At 40.1% G+C, this 16070-nt stretch overlaps 2 pseudogenes; one reads left to right on the plus strand and one right to left on the minus strand.

The window, feature by feature from the left end:
• The first annotated feature begins 6532 nt into the window (after positions 1 to 6532).
• Positions 6533 to 15561, plus strand: LOC138431318 (heat shock transcription factor, Y-linked-like; annotated as a pseudogene).
• LOC138431396 (small integral membrane protein 13 pseudogene) lies at positions 11335 to 11705 on the minus strand (annotated as a pseudogene).
• Positions 15562 to 16070: the final 509 nt, after the last annotated feature.

Here is a 16070-nt window from a genome sequence, read left to right on the forward strand (position 1 = left end):
GTGCACATGTTCTGACCCTCCTAAGCCCACTTTCTTGAATAGATATGAAACGACTGTTGAGATTGTATTCTGGAGCATGTCTCTGCTATTTCTGAATGCATTATTTTATTTCTTCAAATTTCTTTTAAAAATTATTACTTTTAATTGGAATAGAATTACTGTGTATTACTATGATGGTTTTTGACATATACACCGTCATGAATCAGGCACATGCATACATGTGCCCCCTTATCCTGAACACAACTCAAGCCTCCTTTGTTACCCCACACTTCTGGGTTCTTCAGCAGCACAAGAGATGGGTTCATCTTTCATGCATTGAACTTGTAGTGGTGATCTCTTTTATATATGGAAATGTACCTGTTTCAATGCTATTTTCATAAATCATCCCATCCTTGAACTCTCCCAGTAAGTCTAAGAGTATGTTCTTTATATGCGGATCTTCTTTACTAGCCTCCATGTAGGATCATTGTTACTGTCTTCCTAAACTCCATTTATATGCATTAATAAACAATATTTGCCTGTCCCTTTCTAACTTTTTTTTCACTGTGAATAATAGGCTGTGGGTTGAACTGCCTCATTAAAAGTGACACAAATATATGTTTTTATGTAGAGTAATGTTCCATTTGGATATATACCACAACTTCCTTATATATTCATCTGCTGATGTGCATCTAGATTACTTCCATGTCATAGCTTTTGTAAAGATAATTTCAATAAAAATTAGGGTACATGTGTCCCTTTCAATTCTAATTCCCTCTGGGTATATGCTAAGAAGAGGAGTTGCTAGGTCATATGACAGTTCTAGTCCAAGTTTCTCAAGGAATCTCCAAACTGTTCTGCATATAGGTTGTACCAGCTTATGTACCAACAGTGTATTAGGGTTAACTTTTCTCCACACCCTCTCCAGGATTTTGTGCTTGTGCAATTTCTGGTGATGGCCAACCTGAACAGTGCGATATGACTGCAAGTTACAATTTTAATTTTAATTTCTCTAATAATGAATGATGTTAAGCATATTTCATGTGTTTGATATCCATCTGTATGTCTTCTTTAAAGAAAAGTCTGTTTATGGCTTTTGTCCCCTTTTAATGATGCTGTTAAATTGCTGCACTCAATATGTCAGCAAATTTGGAAAACTCAGCAGTGGCCAAAGGACCAGAAAAGGTCAGTTTTCATTCCAATCCCAAAGAAAGGCAGTGCCAAAGATTTCTCATATCACCACACAGTTGCCCTCAACTCACACGCTAGTAAACCAATGCTCAAAGTTCTCCAAGCCAGGCTTCAGTAATACATGAACCAGGAAATGCTAGATGTTCAAGCTGTTTTTAGAAAAGGCAGAAGAACCAGAGATCAACATGCCAACATCTGCTGGATCATTGACAAAGCAAGAGAGTTCCAGAAAAATATCTTTTTTTTTTTTTCTGTTTTGACTATGTCAAAGCCTTTGAGTGTGTGGATCACAACAAACTGTGGAAAATTCTGAAAGAGATGGGAATACCAGACCACCTGGCCTACCTCTTAAGAAACACATATGCAGGTCAAGAATCAACAGTTAGAACTGGACATGGAACAACATACTGGTTCCAAATAGGAAAAGGAGTATGTCAAGGCTGTATATTGTCACCCTGGTTGATTAACTGATATGCAGACTACATCATGAGAAACACTGGACTGGAAGAAACACAAGTTGGAATCAAGATTCCTGGGGGAAATATCAATAACCATAGATATGCAGATAATGCCACCCTTATGGCAGAAAGTGAAGAGGAACTAAAAAGCCTCTTGATGAAAGGGAAAGAGGAGAGTGAAATGTGGGCTTAAAGCCCAACATGCAGAAAACGAAGATCATTGCATCTGGTCCCATCACTTCACGGGAAATAGATGGGGAAACTGTGGAAACAGTGTCAGACTATTTTTTGTTTTTCTGGGCTCCAAAATCACTGCAGATTGTGATTGGAGCCAGGAAATTAAAAGATGCTTACTCCTTTTAGGGAAAGTTATGACCCACCTAGATAGCATTTTCAAAAGCAGAAACATAACTTTGCCAACAAAGGTCCATCCAGTCAAGGCTGTGGATTTTCCAGTAGTCAAGTATGGATATGAGAGTTGGACTGTGCACAAAGCTGAGTGGGATATGAGAGTTGGACTGTTCAGAAAGCTGAGTGCTGAAGAATTGATGCTTTTGAACTGTAGTGCTGGAAAAAACTCTTTAGAGCCCGTTGGACTGCAAGGAGAACCAACCAGTCCATTCTAAAAAAGATCAGTCCTGGAAGTTCTTTGGAATGAATGATGCTAAAGCTGAAACTCCACTACTTTGGCCACCTCATGCGAAGAGTTGACTCATTGGAAAAGACTCTGATGCTGGGAGGAATTGGGGGCAGGAGGAGAAGGGGATGACAGAGTATGAGATGGCTGGATGGCATCACTGACTCAATGACATGAGTTTGAATGTACTCTGGCAGTCAGTGATGGACAGGGAGGCCTGGGGTGCTATAATTTATGGGGTTGCAAAGAGTCACACACAACTGAATGACTGAACTCAACTGAACTTAAGCAACTGACAAAGAATTAATCTAAAAAATATGCAAGCAACACCTGACACTCTGTTCCAGTTATATAAACAACCCAATGAAAAAATGGGCCAAAGGACTAAACAGACATTTCTACAAAGAAAACATAGAGATGGCTGACAAACACATGAAAAGATGCTCTACATCACTCATGATCAGAGAAATTCAGATCAAAACCACAGTGAGGTACCATTTCATGCCAGTCAGAATGGCTGCTATCAAAAAGTCTACAAACAATAAGTGCTGGAGAGAATGTAGAGAAAAGGGAACCATCTTAAATTGTTGGTGGGAATGAAAAATAGTATAGCCCCTATGGAGAACACTGTGGAGATTCCTTAAAAACAAACAAACAAAACTGTAAATGGAACTGCAATACGACCCAACAATCCCACTGCTGGCCATAGAGACCGAAGGAACCAGAATTGAAAGAGACATGGGTACCCCAATATTCATCACAGCACTGTTTCCTATAGGCAGAACATGGAAGCAAACTAGATGTCCATCAGCAGATGAATGGATAAGGAAGCTGTGGTACATATACACAATGGAGTATTACTCAGTCATTAAAAATAATGCATTTCATTAAATCCTAATGAGGTGGATGAAGCTAAAGCCTATTATACAGAGTGAAGTAAGCCAGAAAGAAATGCACCAATAGAGAAACTAACGCATATATGTGGAATTTAGAAAGATGGTAACGATTACCCTGTATGTGAGACAGCAAAAGAGACACAGATGTATAGAGCAGTCTTTTGGACTCTGTGAGAGAGGGCGAGGGTGAGATGATTCGGAATAATGGCGTTGAAACCTGTATAATATAATTTGGCAAACAAATCACCAGTCAAGGTTCAATGCATGATACAAGATGCTCTGGGCTGGTGCACTGGGATAAACAGGAGGGATGGTATGAGGAGGGAGGTGGTAGGGGGTTCAAGATGGGAAACACATGTACACCCATGGCAGATCCATGTTAACGTACAGCAAAACCAATACAATATTGTAAAGCAATTAGATCCTATTAAAACAAATGAATTTATATTAAAAATAAATATAATAAAATTGTGTCCAATGTGAGGAGAGCAACAGTGTTCTTTAAACAATATCTCTAAGTAAATGAGAGTTACAATTTTATGGGTTCAAAGTGTCCTCATCAGTATAAGCCCTACCTCTTATTACAGAAAGAATAGTGGAAGATGAGCTCAATTAAAGGAGAGCTTTTCATCAACAAGATCTGCATGATTCAGCCAGAAAGTTAGTAAGTAATGCAGGGCTTCCAAAACAGTCCATTTAAGATCTTGGAAGCTAGCAAATAGTTTGGTCACCTAAATAAAGTTGCCTAAAATTGTATATTTGATATATAAACATATATACACCTGTCTATGCATGAGTGTGTGTATAAAAAATGTGCAATGGCTTTTATTTTCTGTTAGGTATAATAGAAATTTAAAAAAAAAGTATGTAGAATGACTCAAAAGTCTACTCGGTTGTTGAATATATATAAGTGGAAATACTTCAAAATATGTTTTCTTGGCTGCATGTAAAATATGAGGACTCTTTTATATCACTCACCTCTCTCCTTTTAATAAATATCTACCAATTTTCAAATGTTCATCCAGCTTAATGACAAAAATACATATATATACATATATACATGTATACATACATATAGACATAAATACATATATATTTTTATATATATACACACAAATATCACATATAAAATAGAGAGATATGTTTTTATAAAAGAAAATATTGATACCAAGCTTAGATTTCAGAATTATTTCCAACTCCATGCTCCATTTCAACAAGAAAGAGCCAAAGTTATTGCTGATTCAAACACTACAAGAGCTGAGAAAGTTGAAAAATAAATTGAACCTGCAACTGAGATTTTCTGTCACGTTTATGATTGAGCTCTAAGTCCAAAACTTTATTTCCTTTCTTGTACTAAGCAGTCCCTTAAGATTGAAAAGTATGAAATCCGAGAGAGAGAGGTAGGAGATTGCATACCTCCTCGTGTGCAAAAGTAATTTTAATCAGAGAAGCTAGAAAAGACAGAAACTCAGGAGCATAATCAAGTGATAGACCATAATAATGATTTAGCCATTAAGCAAACTCAAGGGTCTTTAGTTCCTCCTCAAGGGCCATCGATAACATTCTGAGCAATATCCTGTGAACAGTTTTAGAGATGCTAAAACACCAACCAGACTGAAATTTAAGTACATAGTTGGAACTAGACAGTCGATGATGTGAACTCCCAATATTGTCAGTAACGGGCCATTAGTAGAATGTCCCAATACTGGTCACAGACCCAAAGTCCCACCCTCACTCTGTCATTAAAATCCTTCCCTTGAGAGTATTTGGGGATTTGGGTCTTTGAAGCACCAGCTGCTAAGACACCTTGCTCAGTCCTACATTAAACATTGATTTCACTGAAACCCAAAGTCAGTTCAGAGATTTTACTGCACAGAAGCCAGTAGACCAAATTTGCTTGGGTAACAGTACTGAATAACAAGAATATGTGTACAGAAGGGTGATAAATCACTTTTATTTCAGAAACGAAGTAGATTTATTGATGTGTTTTTTTAGTGTAAAAATTCTTTAGGAATGAGATTTTTCATGCTTCATGATTTTGGTTACTATTTCTATAAGCAGTCTGTATTTTATGTTGATGCTGAAGTAGACACTGGTTGAATATTACTCTTCAATTGCTAGGAGACCAGAGAATTTGTGATGTCACAGCTTTTTGACTTGGAAGACCTCTGTGATGGTCTAGAGAGTTTCTCTCTGTAGGTCAGCCAAGCAACATTTTAAGTTGCAGTGTGTAAAATCAAACAAATGAGAAAAGTTTATGAAGAAATGTTTCTCCCATTTCAATTCAGTTCAGTCCCTCAGTCATGTCCGACTCTTTTCAACCCCATGAGTCACAGCACGCCAGGCTTCCCTGTCAATCACCAACACCCGGAGTTCACTCAGAATCACGTGCATCCAGTCAGTGATGCCATCCAGCCATCTCATCCACTGTCATCACCTGCTCCTCCTGCCCACAATCCCTCCCAGAATCAAAGTCTTTTCCAGTGAGTCAACTCTTCCATGAGGTGGCCATGGTACTGGAGTTTAACTTTTAGCATCATTCCTTCCAAAGGAATCCCAGAGCTGATCTCCTTCAGAATGGATTGGTTGGATCTCCTTGCAGTCCAAGGGACTCTCAAGAGTCATCTCCAACACCACAACTCAAAAGCATCAATTCTTTGGCGCTCAGCCTTCTTCACAATCCAACTCTCACATCCATACATGACCACAGGAAAAACCATAGCCTTGCCTAGATGGAGCTTAGTAGGCAAAGTAATGTCTCTGTTGTGAATATGCTATCTAGGTTAGTCATAACTTTCCTTCCCAGGAGTAAGCATCTTTTAATTTCATGGCTGCAGTCACCATCTGCAGTGATTTTGGAGCCCCCAGAAAATAAAATCTGACACGGTTTCCACTGTTTCCCCATCCATTTCCCACGAAGTGATGAGACCAGATGCCATGATCTTCGTTTTCTGAATGTTGGCTTTAAGCCAACTTTTTCACTCTCCACTTTCAGTTTCATCAAGAGGCTTTTTAGTTCCTCTTCAATTTCTGCCATAAGGATGGTGTCATCTGCATATCTGAGGTTACTGATATTCCTTCTGGCAATCTTGATTCCAGCTTGTCTTTCTTCCAGTCCAGCATTTCTCATGATGTACTCTGCATATAACTTAAATAAGCAGGGTGACAATATACAGCCTTGACGTACTCCTTTTCCTATTTGGAACCAGACTGTTGTTCCATGTCCAGTTTTAACTGTTGCTTCCTGACTTGTATACAGATTTCTCAAGAGGCAGGTCAGGTGGTCTTGTATTCCCATCTCTTGAAGAATTTTCCACAGTTTATTATGATCCACACAGTCAAAGGCGTTGGCATAGAAAGATTTCTCTGAGATGGTACACATTTCTTCAGAAATTCAAGATGGGTCTATTGTGATCAAAAGGCCATGCTACACATATTCTGTCTCTGAAATGATGAGGCAAATAATTTTCTTTCACTCACATTTCCACAAAAACTTTGGAATATAGTTGACAGTGATCAGTTTGAATCTATTTGGTGGGATGAGAGTGGCACATGTATAGTGATCAATGAAGAACTCTTTGAAAAAGAAGTCTTGGAAAGAAAGGGAACTTTCTGAATATTTGAAACCAAGAGTATGAAAAGTTCAATTCGACAGCTTAACCTTTATGGATTTAATAAAAAGCGACAAACTTTTCAAAGATCTGCTTTACTACCTGTCTTTCTGGAAGTAGAAGAAAAACATCTCTTTTGAGTAAGGTATTCCAACACTTTCACTTATTGAAAATATGTAAGATCAAATCATGTGACATAGAAGAATGTTCTCATATGTAGCTAAAACGGAATTTAAACTCGAAATAACAAGTTGCTTAACAAGTTTTATTTTTTGAAGTTGAGAATAGCTGGAGGTTAGATACTAGATGTTTAACAAACTTTGCTAGCAACTTGAAAACAGATAAAAGTCCCGAGGCTATTTAAAGTGGTATGTACAGTATATATACAACATATTTTTAGTTGAGGAGCATGTCCTTTCTAACATGTCATTACCTGTTAAAATTACTAATGGAGGTGGTTTATTTGATGTTATTTAGTTGGTTTCCTTAAAGGAATAGGTTTTTTAATAACTTAGCTTTGTTTGTCAGTTTTACCTTGGTTTAAAAAGAAACTAAATAATTTAATCCTTTGATTTTAGTTACAGACCTACTATAATCCAAGTTTCAAAAGAGGCCTTCCCCAACTTTTTTTGTTGTTTGTTTTCACTTTAATTTATTCTTTGTAAAGTGACATCATACAGACAAACCACATAAGCTTTAGACATAGTGTTGACCAGTTTTAACAGCTAGTAACTGTTTTACAGCGAATAACATTTACACGGACTCCTCATCTCGTTATACAAAGGCATTATGAACACACACAGTTCTAATTTCTTATAAACCTATTTGTCAAGCAGCAAGATGACAATATACCATAGCATAGCACAGAACGTTTCCTTCAAGAAACCAGAGCAGCACTATTTGGTGAATGGTTATGCATAGAATTTAAAGAGTAATAAACACTGGTCATAAAGCAAGGGATACACATACATTAATAAGTGATAAATGTTAATTTTTATTAATATAAGATAAAATGTTTCTCTTTATGCTTTAAGTTAAAAACTATAGAATACTTTAAAAGCAGACAATACAAGGTGCTTTCATTTTAGACTCCATATCAAAATACTACTCCATTAATTGCTTAAGAACCCATAACCTTTGAGTACTGCTCATTGGCTTTTTAAATCAACCTGAAATATAAAAGCACTTCAAGTTTACCAGTCAAAAGCTAATGTTACACTGGTTACATGTTACATTAAAACATAGCTTTTAAGAAAAACTGAATTTAAAAATACTGCAGCATGGAACTCTAAAAAGTAAAAATGCACTACTTTCAAGTCTTTCAACACATTTTGGTTTAAAATGCCCTATTTTGTGAAACCATTACCTACTATATTCCCAACTTTCAGTTAAAATGACAGGTTGAAGTTGTTTTTAAATCTGATAAAAATCTAAAGAAATGGATCAGCATGTACATTGGCTATCCACCACAAAACGTTGTTCCCACCACGAAAACATCACTACAGAGAGCTCCTGGATGAATATAAATCTTAAAAACTTTAACAGCGTCACACAAATATTTAGTGTCTTTTGGCCTTGAAATCAGAGCAATGCTACCAATAAATCTGATATACGCAATTTTCACAGAATTTTCAGAAGCAAAAGAAGAAAAACGATTTGTAAGTGGTTGGTTGGATAGAAATGAAAGCACCCACTAGAGTCTTCTCATTTTAGAATTCATCCTCCAACGAGGGCGTCCGAGGTCACCATCACTGTCTGAGAGCATTCAGACAAGACTAATACTTGTTTTGTTTTGTTTTCATGCTCAGAACCCTCCAAGCTTCAACATCAACCACAGGCCACTAAGAAACTGAAAATGCACTTATGATGAGCTCTGCAAGTTCAGCTACAAAAGCACTAAAACAGGAAAAACAAAAACCCTGTATCACACAAGTAACTCTGTGTTAACTATTTCTCTTGCCTCTCTCCGTGGCCTTAGAAACATGCACTATGGTGAGTCTATTAGGAAAAGAGGTGCATGGGGGAAAAAATGTTTCAAACAAAGAAATCAGTTTGTAGAATTTTCATATGGCAGCAGCTACTTCTTTTTACTTTCCTAAGAGTTAAAACATGGCAGAGTGTGAGCTATTAATATGCTCTGGGCATATTTCCCAAGCAAGCTAAGCAGAATATTTCTTAAAATTCTATTTTTAAAGACATTCATAAAAGCATAAATATTAATAAATAATACCAACATGTATATCTTTTCATGGATTAATTTATGGATGACCCTTGAATATTTTAGCGGTTATGTTGGCCATCACTCTTAATACTGACACAATAGGAAGCCTTCCAGCTACTAAAAAAGTTGGTCAGCAACTATTATCTAACCTAAGACATTCACTACAAAGCAGAATCCATAGCTCCAAATATCAGCCTGCAAAAAATCCAATTCAAATATCCTCCCAGCACCAAGAAGCATGAGGTTTTCCCCTACCTGATGAGCACTTTAATGTGATATTTAGCTAGTACAAAAGCATTAAAATGAATGCTTGAACAATATAGTCACATAGAGAAAAAAGTGTATCCAGTAAGGAAACAAAGACGGTGCCCCGCTCTGAGCTGCTGGGGACCGCTCCCCTTAGCAAATATTGAAAAGTAAAGTTAAACTCTGTAAATTCCCTTTTAGTACATGCAAAGGGCCACAATGACAGCACAGGTGTTCATCAATTCGGGGCAGAGCAGATGAACTGTTAATAAAACTATCAGCGTCGAGTATGAGGTATCAAACAAAGTTACACAGTCATGAAACAGAGGCGATATTCTGTAATGACTAGTTCTTGAGAAACAAACGTTTAAAATAGAAAGAACTTAAGATTAATAAAGTAAGTTGGCTTTGCAATTCACTTTCATGTAAAGCAGGCAACACTAAATGGGAAAGTTCTTTAATGCATAGCTCTCTTCCCCAGGAAACACTGAGTCCAAAGTTCAGTGAAGACAAACAAGGGAACATGGCAGGAATCACTTTACAGTAAAGCAGGCATTTTCACCCGCTCTCTCAATACCTAGCGCCTCGGAGGCCTTGTCACTGAACTGCTGTCTGTGAAGAAGTATTTTCTCCTCAGCACATGCCTTGAGCAGGAAGTCCTCCCATGTGCAAGGAGTAATGAAGCCTACCCTTCCTGAAGGAAGAGGACAGAGCCCAGATTCCCACATTTCTATTCTAGAATCGTGAACAGGGTGCTCCAAAAGATGTCTCAGAGGATAACTATTTTAACGATATGGTAAGAGTCAGAATTAAGTTCCCCAATAAATAGTTGCTATCCTAGGAATAAAAATAAATTTTTTCCCCCTAACCTAAGATACCATCACCGGTAAGATGCACCATAAATATCACTAAGAAAAGACACAGGCGATTCAACTATGACACGATGCTTTTGTATTCTGCAGAATGCCTAGTTTTCTGATTTACTCAAACAGAGCTTTCAAACAGGTATTTATCAGATCAACCTTGTGCTCACGTCCAGGAAGTACATGATGAAATAAGTTGGTTAAGTGATGACTATAACTTCGTAGTCTGAGTCTAACTCTTCAGAATCATTCAAATAGGCGTCTGCGTTCCTCCAGACCACACCCCCCTGGGCATCGTCAAGCGCCCTGGTGATAGAGCACCGCTTTAAACGGCGCTCGGGCACCGCCCGCTGGTTAACGTCAGCGGAAAGCTTTGGACGCAATGAGGTCTGACGCCTCAAGGACAGTCCTGCTCGACGCATGAATCGATCACACCAGCCTCTGGTGGCTTTGAACTTCGCTTCATCTATCCCGAGGCCTTTGGCAATTTCTCCGGCCTTCAGCTGCATTGCTTGGCGTGTGACGGGCAGTCCTTTTGCACGCGTCTCACTGACAAAATGTAGCACACCCTCGTCTACCTGCGGGTATCTTCCTTTCTTAGGTCCCGTAAAGCACTTTGTGGTGGCTTTACAAGAAAATATGGAGTTTCGGTCGCTCCTCCAGCGACGGATGTTTGCCTCGCTGATGTGAAACGCACGCCCTGCTGCTCTGTTGCCGTGCTTTTCTGCATACACGATGACTTTTCGTTTCAAGGCTGAATCATAGTGTAATCTTTTTGAAGACATTTTTAAAAGCCAGTTAAACCTGACACATTTGATACCAACAATCAGTAATGCTACTATGACAAGCCTGAGGTCCACACGTGCCCAGACGAGGGTAATTACATCACGACTGTTGCCTGGTTGACTGTAACCGTGAGATATATCCCAATTTCAGACAAGGCATGATGTGGGGGCGGGAGGGGGGAGGGGAAACATGACGCAGAACTAACATTAATAAAATATGGATTTTCAAGCCTGTAATATTTATCAGATTAACACCAGTGCAAGAAAAGAAGCCCAAGGGTCAAAGAAAAAGTATATATGTTTAAGCATACAAGCAAAAATTGTCTTAACGATGAAATCTGCAATGGTTCGATTTGGTTGAACTTCCCTTTATTTGCATATGGCTTACATGTAAATCTTTTTTTGAATTGGACTTAGAATCCAAGAATGAATGTTCTTCACTCCTTTAGCAAACTGCAAAGCCCCATCATTACAGAGAGACTCCCAGAACCCTTGGTCATTCGCCATCACAGGACCGGCTGGCTCAGTGGCCTTCATCCGCAGGGGCCCTCCTCTGGCGAGCAGACCTGATCCTGTGCGGAGACGGTGAAGCATCTTCTTCGGTCTCAGATCCTGAAGGCTCACGGTCTCCCTCCTGGGATCCGGTGTCTCCATCCAGTTCCCGAAGAAACTTGAATTTTGACAAAGAAAGATGCCAAACAAAATACCAACCGCACACCATCAGCAGCAGCACGATCAGCAGCGTGGCCACGAACACCAGCAGGGTCAGCCCCACGTTGTGCCACATCTTGGGGGCGGCGGGGCGGCGGCCGGCGCGGGCGGGCAGGCGGGAGGGCGGCGCGGCCGGGGCTTCAGGGGCCGGGGCGGCATGAGCGGCGGACGCCCCCCGCCCCCACCCGCCGGCAGCGCCCCCGGGAGGCGGGACGGGGCGGGGCGGCGCGGGGGCGGCCCCGCGGCCGGCGGCCGGCCTGCGCGGTCCCTCTCAGGGCAGCAGACCGATATCGGGCGGGAGGCGGAGAGTGGGGGCGCCGCTACTCGCTCATCGCTCCGGGGACCCGGGGACGCGGCTCCGGGAGACCCCGGAGGCGGCCGGATGTGCTTCCATGGCGGACCGAGGGCGAGCACAGGAGCGTGCGGCGGCCGCCTGACCCTCGCGGTCGCCCACCCGAGGGTCCTTCGGCCCCCCTCGCGGACGGCAGGTAACGTCTCCCCGCGGCGTTGGGATTTACAATGTGTCTCCAATATCTTCATTAGTTCAAGATAACAAGAAGCATGCTAAAGCAAGTGTCAAAAAAGATGATCATAATTCTGAATTTCTTCCAGAAACGATTGGAGAGAGCACATTTTCAGCCTCCACAAGTTTAAGTGTGCCTTTCATACAAAAGCCTCATACCAGCCAGATAGTCGCTAATACAAGCACTGTATCTCCATGTGACTTACCTACCCCATCAGCAATATCAGTTAGACAAACAGACCGGATTGCGGTAGATCAACCTGCTATTTTACAAAAGTTGAGCATTTGTAATTGGCACTCACATAGCAGGTACACTCATAAATGGCTACTTGAGGACTTTGCTACTACAACTATAGTTACTTCTCTCACATTGTATCTCCATTACAGAGCAGTTATTCTGGACTGATGGTTCAGTTCAATGCTCAGCCATGTCCGACTCTTTGAGACCCCGTGAATCACAGCAGGCCAGGCTTCTCTGTCCATCACCAACTCCCGGAGTTCACTCAGACTCACATCCATCGAGTCAGTGATGCCATCGAGCTATCTCATCCTCTGTCGTCCCCTTCTCCTCCTGCCCCCAATCTCTCCTAGAATTAGAGTCTTTTCCAATGAGTTAATTATTCGCATGAGGTGGCCAAAGTACTGGAGTTTCAGCTTTAGCGTCATTCCTTTCAAAGAAATCCCAGGGCTGATCTCCTTCAGAATGGATTGGTTGGATCTCCTTGCAGTCCAAGGGACTCTCAAGAGTCGTCTCCAACACCACAGTTCAAAACCATCAATTCTTCGTCGCTCAGCCTTCTTCATAATTCAACTCTCACATCCATGCATGACCACAGGAAAAATGATAGCCTTGACTAGAAGGACCTTAGTAGGCAAAGTAATGTCTCTGCTTTTTTTTTTTTTTTTTGTAATATTTTTTTTCCTTTATTTTAATTTGCAGTACTGTATTGGTTTTGCCATACATTGACATGAATCGACCATGGGTGTACATGTATTCCCAAACATGAACCGCCCCCCCCACCTCCCTCCCCATAACGTCTCTCTGGGTCATCACCATGCACCAGCCCCAAGCACGCTGTATCCTGCGTCAGACATAGACTGGCGATTCGATTCTTACATGATAGTATACATGTTACAATGCCATTCTCCCTGTCTCTGCTTTTGAATATACTATCTAAGTTGGTCATAACTTTTCTTCCAAGGGGTAAGTGTCTTTTAATTTCATGACTGCAATCACCATCTGCAGTGGTTTTAGAGTCCCCCAAATAAAGTCTGACACTGTTTCCTCATCTATTTCCCATGAAGTGATGAGACCGGATGCCATGATCTTCATTTTCTGAATGTTTAGCTTTAGGCTAAATTTTTCAGTCTCCACATTCAGTTTCATCAAGAGACTTTTCTGTTCCTCTTCACTATCTGCCATAAGGGTGGTGTCATCTGCATATCTGAGGTTCTTGATATTTCTCCCAGCAATCTTGATTCCACCTTGTGTTTCTTCCAGTCCGGCGTTTCTCATGATGTACTCTGCATATAAGTTAAATAAGTAGGGTGACAATATACAGCCTTGATGTACTCTTTTTCCTATTTGGAACCAGTCTGTGGTTCCATGTCCAGTTTTAACTGCTGCTTCCTGACCTGCATACAGATTTCTCAAGAGAAAGGTCAGGTGTTCTACTATTCCCATCTCTTTCAGAATTTTCCACAGTTTATTGTGATCCACACAGTCAAAGGCTTTGGCATAGTCAATAAAGGAGAAATAGATGTATTTCTGGAGCTTTCTTGCTTTTTCCATGATTCAGAGGATGTTGGCATATTGATCTCTGGTTCCTCTGCCTTTTCTAAAACCAGTTTGAACATCAGGAAGTTCACGGTTCATATATTGCTGAAGCCCGGCTTGGAGAATTTTGAGCATTGCTTTACTAGCGTGTGAGACGAGTGCAATTGTGTGGTACTTTGACCATTCTTTGGCATTGCCTTTTTTTGGGATTGGAATGAAAACTGACCTTTTCCAGTCCTGTGGCCACTGCTGAGTTTTCCAAATTTGCTGGCATATTGAGTGCGGCACTTTCACAACCTCATCTTTCAGGAGTTGAAATAGCTCAACTGGAATGTCATCATCCACTAGCTTTGTTTGTAGCGATGTTTTCTAAGGTCCACTTGACATCACATTCCAAGATGTCTGGCTCTAGATTGGTGATCACACCATCATGATTTCTGGGTCTTGAAGATCCTTTTTGCACAGTTCTTCTGTGTATTCTTCCCACCTCTTCTCAATATCTTCTGCTTCTGTTATGTCCAGATTATCTCTGTTCTTTATGGAGCCCATCTTTGCATGAAATATTCCCTTGGTATCTCTAATTTTCTTGAAGAGATCTCTAGTCTTTCCCATTCTGTTGTTTTCCTCTATTTCTTTGCATTAATCGCTGAAGAAGGCTTTCTTATCTCTTCTTGCTATTCTCTGGAACTCTGCTTTCAGATGCTTATATCTTTCCTTTTCTCCATTGCTTTTCACTTCTCTTCTTTTCACAGCTATTTGTAAAGCCTCCCCAGACAGCCATTTTGCTTTTTTGCTTTTTTTTCCCATGAGGATGGACTTGATCCCTCTCTCCTGTACAATGTCACGAACATCATTCCATAGTTCGTCAGGCACTCTATCTATCAGATCTAGGCGTTAATTCTATTTCTCACTTCCACTGTATAATCATAAGGGATTTTATTGAGGTCATACCTGAATGGTCTAGCAGTTTTCCCTCCTTTCTTCAACTTGAATCTGAATTTGCTAATAAGGAGTTCATGATCTGGGCCACAGTCAGCTCCTGGTCTTGTTTTTGTTGACTGTATAGAGCTTCTCCATCTTTGGCTGCAAAGAATATAATCAATCTAATTTTTGTGTTGACCATCCGGTGAGGTCCATGTGGAGATACTTCTCTTGTGTTGTTGGAAGAGGGTGTTTGCTAGGGTCAATGCATTTCCTTGGGAAAACTGTGTTAGTCTTTGCCCTGCTTCATTCCACATTCCAAGGCCAAATTTGCCTGTTACTCCAGGTGTTTCTTGACTTCCTACTTTTGCATTCCAGTCCCCTATAATGGACAGGACATCTTTTTTGGGTGTTAGTTCTAAAAGTTTTTTTAGGTCTTCATAAAACCGTTCAACTTCAGCTTCTTCAGTGTTACCGGTTAGGGGATAGACTTGGATAACTGTGATATTGAATGGTGGAAACTAAATTTTTAGTCAGGCATAGCTTTATTTCACCCCATGACAATTCTTTTCCTTCCTTGAAAGACAGAGGCAATTCATGGTTCTCAGTGTCAAAAATCACTTATACATCTGCCTCTTCTTTTTCAAATGAACTCATAAACAATCATCATTATATGAAAACCATGCTAATTAAATCTGACCAATCAAATACGTGTCAGATTATGGAGCCTAAAGAAGATTGAAATTTACATTCGGAGATGTCAGCAAATACCTACAATTCTGGTATTTGAACAATAAACTTACATGTTCTTTTTCATAGTTTCATTTTCTATTTTCAAAAAGGAAGAGTAAAATAAGGTTTTAGTTCAATGGTTGGCTATTTTACTGCATGGGTTTATAAACATTTTAGTTCAAGAAAATATTTGTCATGCATCCTAGGTAAATGACACCTAATATATTTGTAAGCAAGAATATGAGAACAAAGGGAAAAGGTGTAATGGATGTAAAGTGATTTCTGAAATCATCCCTGCTGAGATGAAGTGGTGTCTAAATCAGGATGGTATGAGTGAAGGAAGAGATGCAAATAAAACTAGAAAAATGAAAATAGAGTATGAACTTAGGTGCATTCACATATTATATTCTATTAGCTACTGGTAGAGTCATAAAAGGTTAGACAGCTGATTGTTTTCATTATAGAAATTCATTTCACCCTTGAAAATATAGATACTGTAGCACGTCTAAAATCATGATC

The sequence above is a fragment of the Ovis canadensis genome, chromosome Y (assembly GCF_042477335.2).
Source record: "Ovis canadensis isolate MfBH-ARS-UI-01 breed Bighorn chromosome Y, ARS-UI_OviCan_v2, whole genome shotgun sequence".
Lineage (NCBI taxonomy): Eukaryota > Metazoa > Chordata > Mammalia > Artiodactyla > Bovidae > Ovis > Ovis canadensis.